This window comes from Ranitomeya variabilis, chromosome 1, assembly GCF_051348905.1.
Source record: "Ranitomeya variabilis isolate aRanVar5 chromosome 1, aRanVar5.hap1, whole genome shotgun sequence".
Lineage (NCBI taxonomy): Eukaryota > Metazoa > Chordata > Amphibia > Anura > Dendrobatidae > Ranitomeya > Ranitomeya variabilis.
The window spans coordinates 586,777,799-586,791,350 of NC_135232.1; the positions used below are offsets into that span (position 1 = coordinate 586,777,799).

At 43.7% G+C, this 13,552-nt stretch overlaps 1 protein-coding gene across 1 annotated transcript in view; it reads right to left on the reverse strand.

Moving 5' to 3' along the window:
* LOC143769437 (uncharacterized) overlaps positions 1–6,767 on the reverse strand; it is a 44,439-nt gene extending 37,672 nt beyond the window's left edge. Inside the window, exon 1 of the mRNA XM_077257982.1 lies at positions 6,633–6,767. The gene's annotated coding sequence lies outside the window, so the exon portion shown is untranslated. The remainder of the gene's footprint in view (positions 1–6,632) is intronic.
* Positions 6,768–13,552: the final 6,785 nt, after the last annotated feature.

Consider the following 13,552-nt stretch of genomic DNA (forward strand, 5'->3'; position numbering starts at 1 on the left):
TGTCTATCCTGCAATTTTACCGATCCATCTAAATCTGATGCCTGACGTTTTTTTTTCCCTCTTTTTGCCCCCTCTTGCTTAATTAGAAATTTCAAGGAGTCTTCAACTTCTGATTTAATTATGGATTTTAGATACATAGCAAAGCTGAGGGTTTCTTCAGAGATGGTCTTAACAGGGACATAGTCTCTTTATATACAGTTCTGGCAAAAATTAAGAGACCACCACATCAAAACCCTGTCATGGGCAGCCCAATCTCCAGACCTGAACCCCATTGAAAACCTCTGGAATGTAATCAATAGGATGATGGATAGTCACAAGCCATCAAACAAAGAACTGCTTACATTTTTGCGCTAGAAACAGTGTGAAAGCATGCCAAGACACATGAAAGCTGTGCTTAAAAATCATGGTTATTCCATAAAATATTGATTTCTGAACTCTTCCTGAGTTAAAACATTAGTATTGTTGTTTCTAAATGATTATGACCTTGTTTTCTTTGCATTATTTGAGGTCTGAAAGCACTTGCATATATTTTTTTTAATTTTGACCATTTTTTCTTTTCAGAAAAAAATACAAAATGCATTGCTTGGAAATTCGGAGACATGTTGTCAGAAGTTTATAGAATAAAAGAACAATTTATATTTTACTCAAAAATATACCTATAGAGAGAAAAATCAGACAAACTGACAATTTTGCAGTAGTCTCTTAATTTTTGCCAGAGCTATATATGCTGGGTAGATTATCCATGCACAGCGTATTCTTTATTATTGTGCTTGGTGCTACATTTCATGGGCCTTCACTAGTATAAAATACATAGAGAAAGGGACCTGTTTAACAAGGTCAACGGAGATCACTCGCCATACTGATGTTTAGTCTAGTGTACCGGAGATGAAGGCTGGATCGTCACTGGGGTGTGCCGGGTCTTTCACCAGCACACCCGGTGCATGCACAGACCGGGCATGTCCCGGCGCACTCAGCGTGGCACTCTAGCATTCCAGGCGTGTGCATACCTGGGACCTCATGTCGGCAATAGACTTTTACCAAGAGGTCTCTGCCTGCACGCCTGACCTCTTAGCCAGAGATGGTATCTTCAGTTCGGAAGTCATCCTGTCCATGCACACCCTCAAGACCTGGGTAAGTCCTAAATGTATCCCTCTTCTAGGTTCCCTCAAGGACAAGAAATCAAACTGATGCGGAGAGGTAACGCCCTTTTATTGAGTAGGTTTCCTGTCCTTGATTGTCTGGTACCCTCCCTCAGGTGCTGCTCTCGTGGGAGAAGTGGAAAATACTGCATTATAGGAGGGCTTGACCTTAATGGGGGCATCCTAAGCTAACTTTTCAATGTTTCTTAACACAGAAGGATAAAAAACAGGGATTTTTGTGTACTCATCGTAAAATCCTTTTCTCTGAGCCACTCAATGGGTGACACAGGACCATGGGTGTTATGCTGCTGCCTCTAGGAGGCTGACACTAAGTAGACATAAAAAGATTAGCTCCTACTCTGCAGTATGCACCCAGATACTGGCTCCAGCCGAACCAGTTCCGTGACAATGCAGCAGGAAAAAAAACAAGAACAATATATTAGAGTACACCAACGTCAAACCAAAAAACATACTCAAGCCGATAGGCCAACAGGGTGGGTGCTGCGTCCCCCAGCTATCTTGTTCATTTGTCCACACTTTTGTGTGCAGCAGTCCTTTTTATTGCTGCCATACTTGTCCTGAGATCATTGTAGGGAGATTGAAATTGTACTACAGTCCTTGTATTTTTTTCATATATCTTCCAGCCACTTTCTGCCACTTACATTGTGTTGTTTTATACACTGGGCCTGAGTTTTGGTTCAGTCTCCAAAAAAAAAAAGTGAGATTCAAATTCTCACAAAGTTGATATACTTCAGTCCTGTTAGTTTGTCGTATATCAGCCAGCCACTTTCTGCCACGTACATTGTGTTGTTTTATACACTGGGCCTGAGTTTTGGTTCAGTCTCCCCCCCAAAAAAGTGAGATTCAAATTCTCACAAAGTGGATATACTTCAGTCCTGTTAGTTTGTCGTATATCAGCCAGCCACTTTCTGCCACGTACATTGTGTTGTGTTACACACTGGGCCCGAGTTTTGGTTTAGTTTCCCCCCAAAAAAAGTGAGATTCAAATTCTCACAAAGTGGATATACTTCAGTCCTGCTAGTTTGTCGTATATTAGCCAGCCACTTTCTGCCACGTACATTGTGTTGTGTTATACACTGGGCCTGAGTTTTGGTTCAGTCTCCCCCCAAAAAAGTGAGATTCAAATTCTCACAAAGTGGATATACTTCAGTCCTGTTAGTTTGTCGTATATCAGCCAGCCACTTTCTGCCCCGTACATCGTGTTGTTTTATACACTGGGCCTGAGTTTTGGTTCAGTCTCCCCAAAAAAAGGGAGATTTAAATTCTCAACAAGTGTATATACACCTTCTACCTTGTTTTACAGTACCATATAACGGTTGTTATTTTGGTTAGATTTTCCAAAAAATGAGGAAGTCTGGTGGAAGAGGCCGTGGGCGGTGGTTGCCAGCTGGTACTGATGGTGGTGGTGCATCTGGTGGGAGTTGCAAAATCACAATAGCACCTAAGGCTGGAGGTGTTGAGCCAGCGTCATCGTCTGGCTACACAAGGCCTCAAAGGCTCCCTTATCTGGGAGTAGGAAAACAGCTTTTAAAGCTGGAGCAGCAGGAAAAAGTTTTGGCTTTCCTTGCTGACTCAGCCTCTAGCTCTTTCGCCTCCTCTTCACAAAGTTCCAAATATAAAAGCAGCGAGTCGTCAGTGGATGCTCCCGGTCAGGAACAAGACCGGGAGCAAACCAAGTGAAGGATGCGTCAGGTGACACTACAGGTTACTCCATGGAGCTCTTTACACATACCGTGCCTGGGTTAGAAAGGGAAATTGTTAACTGGCCATTACAAGATGAATCGGACATGGAGTGCACTGATGCACAGCCACAGCTAGATTATTATGCTGTTCCATTGACTCAGATCACTACATTGCCCTCGCAGTGTACTGAGCCAGAATCTGACCCTGATGAGACTATGGTGCCCCGTCCCGAATGCTATAGCACCTTACACGGTGACACAGAGGAAGGTGCACATCACATTGAAGAGGAGGTGATAGATGACCCAGTTGTTGACCCAGATTGGCAGCCATTGGGGGAAGAGGGTGCCGCTGCCAGTAGCTCAGAAGCGGAGGAGGATGATCTGCAGCAGCCATCTACATCTCAACAGCTGTCATCTGGCAGGCCCGTATCAGGCCAAAAACGTGTGTCAAAACCAAAAACAGTTTTAGGACAGCGTGGCCCTCCGGTGAAAGTAGTGTGAAGGAAGAAATTAAGAAAGAATCTCCATTTTGTGCTTTTCGACTCCATTTTGTTGTTTTGATATAAATTTTGTTAGTAGGCTAAAGTTTACAGCTTTTATGAGACCTTGATTGTTGCAATCTAAACAGAATATGAGACTGAGGGTGTATTGTTCTATGAAGCTTTGACGCACAGACTGTTCCTGCATTCTTATAGGTTAAGAACTGTGAGCGTGTTCTTATGCTGATTGGTTGAAGTATAATTTCTATGGCTATGATAAGTCATACAGAATAAATGGGGGCCAGAGAGATCAGCTTGATCCCCCCCAAACAGAGACACACGTCTCCGTCTGGTCATATTCAGTTGCCGGCAACACCTTGTATATTAATTTGGAAATCACTGGGTTAACCGTGAAGGATCACTTTAGATCCTCACTCAACAGTTGGCGCCCAAGAACGTGGGGCACCAAACAGGAACGCCTCTGCCCCCCGGAGGACAACAAGACAAAGGACCCTCGGACCGGACGCAGGCACTGGAAAATTGGGACTGATCATCCCCCACAACAACCACGGTAAGTTGGCAGTTATACTGTCCAGACTGACCGTTTGGTGTGGTTTTCCTGTGTTTGTTGCTGCAAAGAGGATCTGAGGTTTGTCCCCGGAGGCGGGATGATTTTTGGGTGGAATCATATAGAGGTGTAGTTCTGTTGGGAGCCCAGTGCTCGAACCGTACCTCATAAGGGACGGACACCCCGGATTGACCAGTGATGTAATTCTCTTTATAGTCAAAATATCCTGAATTCCTGATCACTGTTAGAATCAGGCGCGGTGAGGTGATCGAAGATTGGGTAGGATGCGTAACTCAGGAATATATAGGTATACAATATATATATCCAGAGGTGTCCGGAGGGTTTAGTCTGAGACGCCCTCCTCCTTTCGCTGAGTACCGCGATTTTGGGTGTCCCAGCGGGGGACAGGTAAACCCTAGTGGAATAGACTATACGGCCGCTCTAGTACTATGCACGACTAAGTAAGGGTATTTAGCTCTAAAGGAGAGTCATGTTTCCATTATGGAAGAAGAAGATTTTGAATTGTGTGATGAATTTGATATTGTTAGCTCAAAGATGGGAAAGAAATCTGTCAGGAATGCAGGGAAAATATTGTCAATTATTGTTTTTTTCCTAAGGTGTTCTGGTATGTGAATTGTGCGATGAAGATTTTGTAGAAATTAATTAAGTCTGAGAACTGCTGTATTCCATTTCTGTGTTTATCTCTAAAATATCCGATGGGAGGGGTCGAGCAGCTGCGCTGTTGCTTTCTCCCTTCTGCGCTGAGGAATGCTGTGATTTTCTTATCTATGCTGTTTCTGGTAGGGAGGGGGCGCGCACGTGGCTGCGCTCTTGAGTTTCACTATATTTTCTTGGTGTAGATTACGCACTGGTAGATCTGTGTTTTGTTTAAAGCGACAATATTGTTTTGAAGTACAAAGAAATATTGTAAATTGAAAGTGAAATCTAGTGCCTAGTTTTAGAAGGAAATTTGTAAGTGATTGTTTGATTATCACTGGTCAACAGCATTTTTGGTGCCAAAGATATTTCATCGAATTTAGGGTATTTTTGGGGTGCTGATTCTGAATATGTCATCAGTTTTGCCAGATTGGCTCAAGTTTTTGAGATTTTTGGTATCTTATTTATAGCACTTGTTGGTAAATGCGACGCATCATCTCATTAATTTCTTTGGATTAGTACTTGAACTGAGCAGTTCTCAATATAGTTTTGTGTTAATTAGTGTTCTAAAAGTTTGTTCATAGCTTGATTTTTGCACTAACTTTATGTTGTTGTCTGTTTTCCAGTGAAAAGCATGAACTCATCAAGAAGAAGTTGTCTTAACGATCCAGACTCATTCTGTTACATTTGTGGTGAATACACACTGCCAAAACATAGAAGAAACATAACAGACTTCGTAAAAAAAGTGTATTTTGCCTATTTTGGGGTTATGCTTGGGGACCAAGACAAGTTTTGGGCACCACACATAGTGTGCAAAGCATGTATCGAATGAATTATTACAAAAATGGAGCAAAGGACAAAGAAAAAGCTTCAAATTTGGTGTTCCAATGGTGTGGAGAGAGCCAAAAAATCATCATGATGACTGTTATTTATGGTAAACACAGGTACAGGCACATCTTCACAATGAGGGACAGGCCTTCTTGCAGATTCCATGTTACTCCCATTTTCGTTTCTTATGCTTATTGAATCCTTGCACTTGCACTGCACAGAAATAACAGTCATCATGATGATTTTTTGGCTCTCTCCACACCATTGGAACACCAAATTTGAAGCTTTTTCTTTGTCCTTTGCTCCATTTTCGTAATAATTCGATACATGCTTTGCACACTATGTGTGGTGCCCAAAACTTGTCTTGGTCCCCAAGCATAACCCCAATATAGGCAAAATACACTTTTTTTACGAAGTCTGTTATGTTTCTTCTATGTTTTGGCAGTGTGTATTCACCACAAATGTAACAGAATGAGTCTGGATAGTTAAGACAACTTCTTCTTGATGAATTCATGCTTTTCACTGGAAAACAGACAACAACATAAAGTTAGTGCAAAAATCAAGCTATGAACAAACTTTTAGAACACTAAAAAACACAAAACTATATTGAGAACTGCTCAGTTCAAGTACTAATCCAAAGAAATTAATGAGATGATGCGTCGCATTTACCAACAAGTGCTATAAATAAGATACCAAAAATGTCAAAAACTTGAGCCAATCTGGCAAAACTGATAGCATATTCAGAATCAGCACCCCAAAAATACCCCAAATTCATTAAATTATTTTGGACACCAGAAAAATTTTTTTTTTTTGTTGACCTGTGTTATCAGTGTGATTGAAAGATTGGTAAAAGATTCACCTGCTTCAAGTTGAGTGGTTGATATATAGCAAATTGAGGATCAACAGAGGAGATAGAAGATTTCCAGGAAATGTATTCTAATGTTATTCTTGGACCCCACCGTCATGATGTGCTCTTTAGGATAGGGACAGGGGATCTCACAAAACAACATGTTGGGGCCATAGTATATGCCGCAGATAACCAGCTCCGACATGCTGGAGGACTGGCTGCAATGATTTCACAGAAAGGTGGACCCATGATACAGGAAGAATCTAATTCATATATACAAACTTATGGCCAGGTAGAAACAGGACAGGTCGCAGCAACCAGAGCAGGACAGTTTCCGTGTCAATATGTAATACATGCAGTGGGGCCACGGTATAATCCTACCAACATTCCCAAGTCCCAACAGTTACTTACTGAGGCTGTCCAGAACGCAATCCTGTATGCCTCCTCCGTTCCTCCCGGTACGATGCCTCAACGTACAATGGCCATACCATTAATCTCTGCCGGTATCTTCCAATATCCCAGGAAGGATGCCGCCATGGTTATAGTATCAGCAATAGAGTGCTGTATACAGGAAAACCCCATAAAATTGGAGGAGGTCCGATTCAGGCAATACAATATCTAACTGTAACAGAGCCTCCTGCACCACCTCCACAGCACATGCCTTCTGTGCCTGTACTACCGCCACCTCCTCCCGCCCCCGAGTCAGTAATATCAGAGTTTGAAGATGATGTGAAAACTACTCCTGACAGGCCAAAGTATACCCCCTTTTCTCCATCGCAGATAGACACCCTTTGTAACCAATTACCCGATCCAGAAACCTCCCCCATGGCCTTCTATAGACAAATAGCAGCGAATTTATTCCACTCCCCGGAGAGATCTGTTACACTTACTCCAAGTGAGGGCTGGGGAGGGATATTTTCCAATTATTGAGGGTGGCATAATGTATAATGTGAACCTGGATGGGGGAACATATGAGAGTGGTGTTGATTTCTGTAATGCTTTAAAAGTTTGGGCACAAGATAGATTAGCGGACCAAGCTACCTCCCTCACAGATGTCACACAGGACAAGGGGGAGACTGCCGAGAAGTTTTATGGGCGTCTTATGGTAGTGTTTAAAGATTTGGGATTCTCATTGTATAATAAAGCCCATTCACACCTTTTTGTAGTAGCTTTAATGTCCGGCCTTAAATCTGAATTGAAAGAGGCAATGATGTCAGTTAGACCTGATATCGAGACTTCCACTCCAGATGATGCATTGAAAATAGTAAAGAGTTTTCAAAAGAATTTAGCCCAGCAGGAAAGGCAAGGGTTAAACCAGTAGCCACAGCAATTCCCGCTCCAAACACTGCTCTAGCCCCCACCGCAGTACAAGGACGTTCCTTATCAGTGGCCCACAGACTTCAGCTCCTGCCCTCCCCACCTTACACAAATCCAATATCTTTTTTAACCCTATGTCTGGGAATCTCACTCCCCAGCCCCGCCATGCAAATTCTCAGATCAAGAGCTTGTTTTAATTAGAGTAGATGGCAGGCCCAATAAACATACTCTTACAAAACCCATCCCTGTGGGACCTTTCCCTGAAGTTACTGCTCAGTTCGTAATCTCTTCTATATGTTCGGTAAATTTACTGGGGGCAGATTTATTATCACAGTTCTGCTCCAGAATATAATTCCAAGATGATGCTCAGATGTTTCTTACGTTATATAACCCCTATGCAGATGAACACAATGAGATCTGTATCCTACATGCCCTTCCCACGGTTATGATGGCCCTGATAGGCCCAGATCCACCCCCAATAATGCCTGTAGAACCAGTAAAAGTGTTTCTCAAACCTGGTGCCCCTTTTTCTAAAGTCCATCAATACCCTTTGAAACATGATCAGGAGCAGTGCCTCAAGGGGCAAATACAAATGTTACTCGATAATGGTGCCCTGGTACCCTGTGTTTCCCCATGTAACACGCCCTTGTTTCCCATTAAGAAAAGACCCCACCCGGCCAACCCCCTGTGTACCGGCTGGTACAAGATCTACGGGCAGTTAATGCAGTTACTGTTCTGGAATCTCCGGTGCCTAATCCACATACTCTTTTGTCCCAGATACCTCAGGATGCTGCTTGGTTCACAGTTATCAACCTTGCCAATGCCTTCTTCAGCATTCCATTACACCCAGATTGCCAGTTTCTGTTTGCATTCACATATCAGGGATGACAATTGACGCGGACAGTTATGCCACAAGGGGCCCAAAATAGTCCCAATCAGTTTGCAAAAAAAATAAAAATAAAATATGGGCGAGTGTCTTTTACCCTGGCAGTTAGAACACCCCTATGTTACGCTGTTTCAGTATGTGGCTGATCTTTTGTTGTGTGCACAAACAGAGCAGGAAGCCATTGTTGCTACTGTTAGACTCCTCAAGTATCTGGCAGATCTGAACTGTCGGGTTTCGGCCTCGAAACTTCAGTTCTGCCTTGGTCAAGTGATATTTTTGGGTCACTGTCTCCTTCAGGGTGTCAGACACCTCTCAAAAGAAAGAAAAATAGCCGTCAGCGCCCTTCCTTTTCCAAAAGATGCGACTGAACTCCAGCGTTTTCTTGGACTATGTACTTATTGTCGTCAGTGGATACCGGACGCATCCCGTATAATGCAACCTCTCTACAATGCCCTGAAAGACGGTTCAAGATATGCTGATGATTTTGGCAGATTTTACACCGGATACGCTGTTACTACGGAAGACACTGTGGTGCACGCAGCTGCACTCCCTCCCTCACTGTCAGCACAAGAAGCAGAACTTCAGGCTCTGTCTACTGCATGTGTTCTGGCCAAAGACAGGCGGGCTAATATATACACGGACTCACAGTATGCATTTGGTATTGTTTATGATTTCGGAGCCCTGTGGGCCAATCGAGGGTTTATTACCACCGCCGGGACTCCAGTGAAGAATGCTAAAGCTGTTAAAACCCTCATGGACTCAATCAAATTACTTACAAAGGTGGCTATTATCAAAGTTAAGGCACACGGTCCTAGGAAAAGTCCACACACTGTTGGTAACGCCTTTGTGGATATGCAAGCAAAAGCTGCTGCTTTTCTACCCGTTGAACTGAACATACCAACTATGGTGACCACACGCTCTCAGCGTAAACAGTCACAAGAAACACTGACTCTACAGGAACCTGATGATCGACGACATACTGAGGTTTTCTGTCGGACCCCGCGAGACCGCTTAATGACGATGCAGAGAATGTCCCCAAAAGGAAGAAGTGAAGCAGTGGAAGGCTGATGGAGCATGTATGGACAATGGTCTCTGGAAAAAGGACCAATTTCTGTGTCTCCCTAAGCGGATGTATCCTGCTATTGCCACGTGGGCACATGGGCCCACACATTGAGGAAAAAAAACAGGCCCTAGCCCTGGTACAAAAATTCTACTGGGCTCCAGGTATTTCTACAGTCCTGACAGCACTCAACCGTGCATGAAATATCTGTCAGACCTGCAATCCCGGTCAACTTCAATGTGTACCCCAGAAGCACCTTGCTAAGTCCGACTATCTGTTCCAAAGGCTCCAGGTGAACCATATCACGTTGCCTAAGTCTGGAAGGTATGAATATTGTCTGGTGGTTGTCGACATGTTCTCCAGTTGGCCTGAAGCATTCCCGGTTACCAACATGACTGCAAAGACTACAGCGAAGAAATTGGTGATGGAAGTTATATGCAGATATGGTGTTCCAGAAGTCGTTGAAAGTGACCAAGGCCCGGCCTTTTCTTCTCATGTGTATCAGGAGGTGCTGACAATGCTTGGATCTACTGTAGCCCTCCATACTCTGTACAATCCACAATCCAGTTGGAAAGTTGAGAGACTGAATGGCACACTGAAGGGACAATTGACCAAAATGATGCAGGAGACTACGGCTCCATGGCCAGAGCTCCTACCCATTGTACTGTACCACACTCGTACTACACCCCTATTGCAAAACATGGCCTGTCCCCATATGAGATATTGTTTGGTGCTAGACCCTCAGTTGCAAATTTCCAGTCTCAGTAGTTGTCAGAAGAAACAGACCGTGCTGTTCAATATGTTATTCAGTTTAGTAAAAATCTTGCTAACACCCATGTTTTAGTTTCTTCTTCCCTTCCAGATTCAGCGGAAACCGACACTTGTCACAATTTAAAGTCTGGTGGTTTTGTGGTCGTGAAAAGGCATGTCAGAAAATATGGACTAGAACCCTTGTATAACGGTCCCTACCAAGTCCTCAGTATCATTTCTATGTCAGTAAAGCTGGAAGGAAGGCCGACGTGGATCTACGCATCGCACTGCAAGCTGGTCAAACAGACTAGTAGCAAATAAGGGGATATAATGTTTTGTTTTTTCGTATTTCCATATAATAATATTGGTAACCACATGGGACAGCCTAAATTCCTCAATATCCTTGAATAATAAGTTTGTCCAATATCATGAAAGATTAGTAGCACAGATGGGTATAGCCAATAAAATTGTCAGTTCTATTTTCATTTACCCTATGATTACACAAATGTGGGATACATTGGTTAGGGCCACAGATTTTCTAGATGATCAAATTTGGGATATATTGGATATATTTAATATACTACTGTTGCTGTCCAAAACCAACTTATCATAGTTACTAATTAATATACTGTAGTACTGTAACAGCAGCACAGGGTGGTATGTGTCAGGTTATTGGACCCGCATGCTGTCATTATATAGATCCCAATAACACTATGAAGTTTAAGTTAGAGGACATTCAAAGACTCAGAGATTAATATAATAAAGACAATGACCGTAATAAGGACAGTTGGTGGGCAGACACCTTCTCCTTTCTTAATCCAGCAAATTGGTTTAAGGGATTTGGGGGCTGGATAGCTGGAATCTTGCAAAGTTTGTTACATATCGCTGCCTTTATCCTTGTTATGTATGTAATACTAAAACTTTTTTTTTGGTGTATTTCTGTGTGTATTAGGAAATTCTGCACTAAGACAACTAATGATGAAACCAAAAGCGTTGCCACCCCTGCTCTTCTCTACACCGATTTCACAAAGTTACCTGATGAAGATGTTGAAGCCAAGCGCATGGCTATCTTCAAAAGATCCCCACTACTGTTATCAATAATTGTTATTTGTAAATTCTAGTATACAGGGGGGACGGGTACGCCGCAACAGCCATGGCTGGTAACATGGCACCAGTCATGTGAAGACCAGTACCCCTCGAGCTTAGAGCTTGGGATAGTACCTCTGATGCTGGACATTAATTAACAAAATTTATCTAGAGGGGAATGTGAAGGAAGAAATTAAGAAAGAATCTCCATTTTGTGCTTTTCGACTCCATTTTGTTGTTTTGATATAAATTTTGTTAGTAGGCTAAAGTTTACAGCTGTTATGAGACCTTGATTGTTGCAATCTAAACAGAATATGAGACTGAGGGTGTATTGTTCTATGAAGCTTTGACGCACAGACTGTTCCTGCATTCTTATAGGTTAAGAACTGTGAGCGTGCTCTTATGCTGATTGGTTGAAGTATAATTTCTATGACTATGATAAGTCATACAGAATAAACGGGGGCCAGAGAGATCAGCTTGATCCCCCCCAAACAGAGACCCACGTCTCCGTCTGGTCATTTTCAGTTGCCGGCAACACCTTGTATATTAATTTGGAAATCACTGGGTTAACCGTGAAGGATCACTTTAGATCCTCCCTCAACAGTAGCACAGCGTGAAATGCCTGAAAAGGTATTCGATAGTAGGAAGAGTGTAGTATGGCAATTTTTTAACCAAGATCCGAATGATCAGTCAAAAGTTATCTGTAAGAAATGCTCAAAGACCTTTAGCAGAGCGAAGAATCTTCAAAATTTAAATACAACATGCATGCTTAGACATTTAACCAGCATGCACTTGCAAGCCTGGACTAACTACCAAACGTCACGTACCGTTGGTGCACCTGCTCAGAATGAAGGTAGTCAGCAACGCTACATTGCTTTCCTCACGGTTAGCCCACTGATTAGGACACCACCAGCAACAAATGTGGAGGTATCGTCGCAAGGCCAAAGCAGTCATGGAATCACAAGGTTATTGGTAGGAAACACTGTATGTAGGCCAACATCAAGAATACCATCACCAACCCTCTCTCAATCCGCCATGTCCACCACCAACACCGCTAGTTCCACCATATGCAGCTCTCCAGTCCAGCTCACCCTACAAGAGACTCTCTTTAGGAAAAGAAAGTACTCATCCTCTCACTTGCGTACACAGGGTTTGAACGCCCAGATTGCTATACTAATCTCGTTAGAGATGATGCCCTACCGGTTGGTTGAAAGCAAAGCTTTCAAAGACCTGATGGCCTACGCAGTACCACGCTATGACCTACCCAGTCGGCACTTCTTTGCGAGAAAAGCCATCCCAGCCCTCCACCAGCATGTCAAAGACCGCATTGCCCATGCACTGAGGCAATCAGTCAGTGGAAAGATGCACCTCACAACAGATGCATGGACCAGTAGGCATGGCCAGGGACGTTACGTGTCCATCACGGCGCACTGGGTTAATGTGGTGGATGTAGGGTCCACAGGGGACAGCCATAGTGGAACAGTTCTGCCTAGCCCATGGTCTAGGAAACAGTTGGCTGTAGGCGTTCGCCACCCCTCCTCCTCCTCCTGCTCCAGAAGCGAAAGCTCGTCCACAGAGCGCAGTCGCACGACCACTCCATCCGCAGCTGCCAGTGTTGCACACGAGGTGTCCCATTATGGAACAGCTAGTGGTAAGCGTCAGCAGGCTGTGTTACAAATTAAGTGTTTGTGCGACAACAGACACACCGCGGAAGTACTGGCCGAGTACTTGCAGCAACAAACTCAGTCATGGCTGGGCAGTGTACATCTTGAGGCAGGCAAGGTAGCCAGTGATAACGGAAGGAATCTTATGGCTGCCATAGCCCTTTCAGAACTGAAACACATACCTAGCCTGGCTCACACCTTGAACCTGGTGGTGCAGTGCTTCCTTAAAAATTATCCGGAGTTACCAGCCCTGCTCCTGAAGGTGCGAAGACTTTGCTCGCACATCCGCCGGTCGCCAGTACACTACAGCCGTATGCAGAACCATCAGCGATTGCTGAATCTTCCCCAGCATCGCCTAATAATCGACATTGCAACAAGGTGGAACTCCACACTGCACATGGTTCAGAGGCTGTGCGAACAGAAGCGTGCTGTAATTAATTTGTGGGAGGATACACATACACGGGCAGGCACTTGGATGGCAGACATGGAGTTGTCGGGTGTGCAGTGGTCGAAGCTACAAGTCCTTCAGTGTTTTGAGGAATGCACACGGCTGGTAAGTGCAGACGAC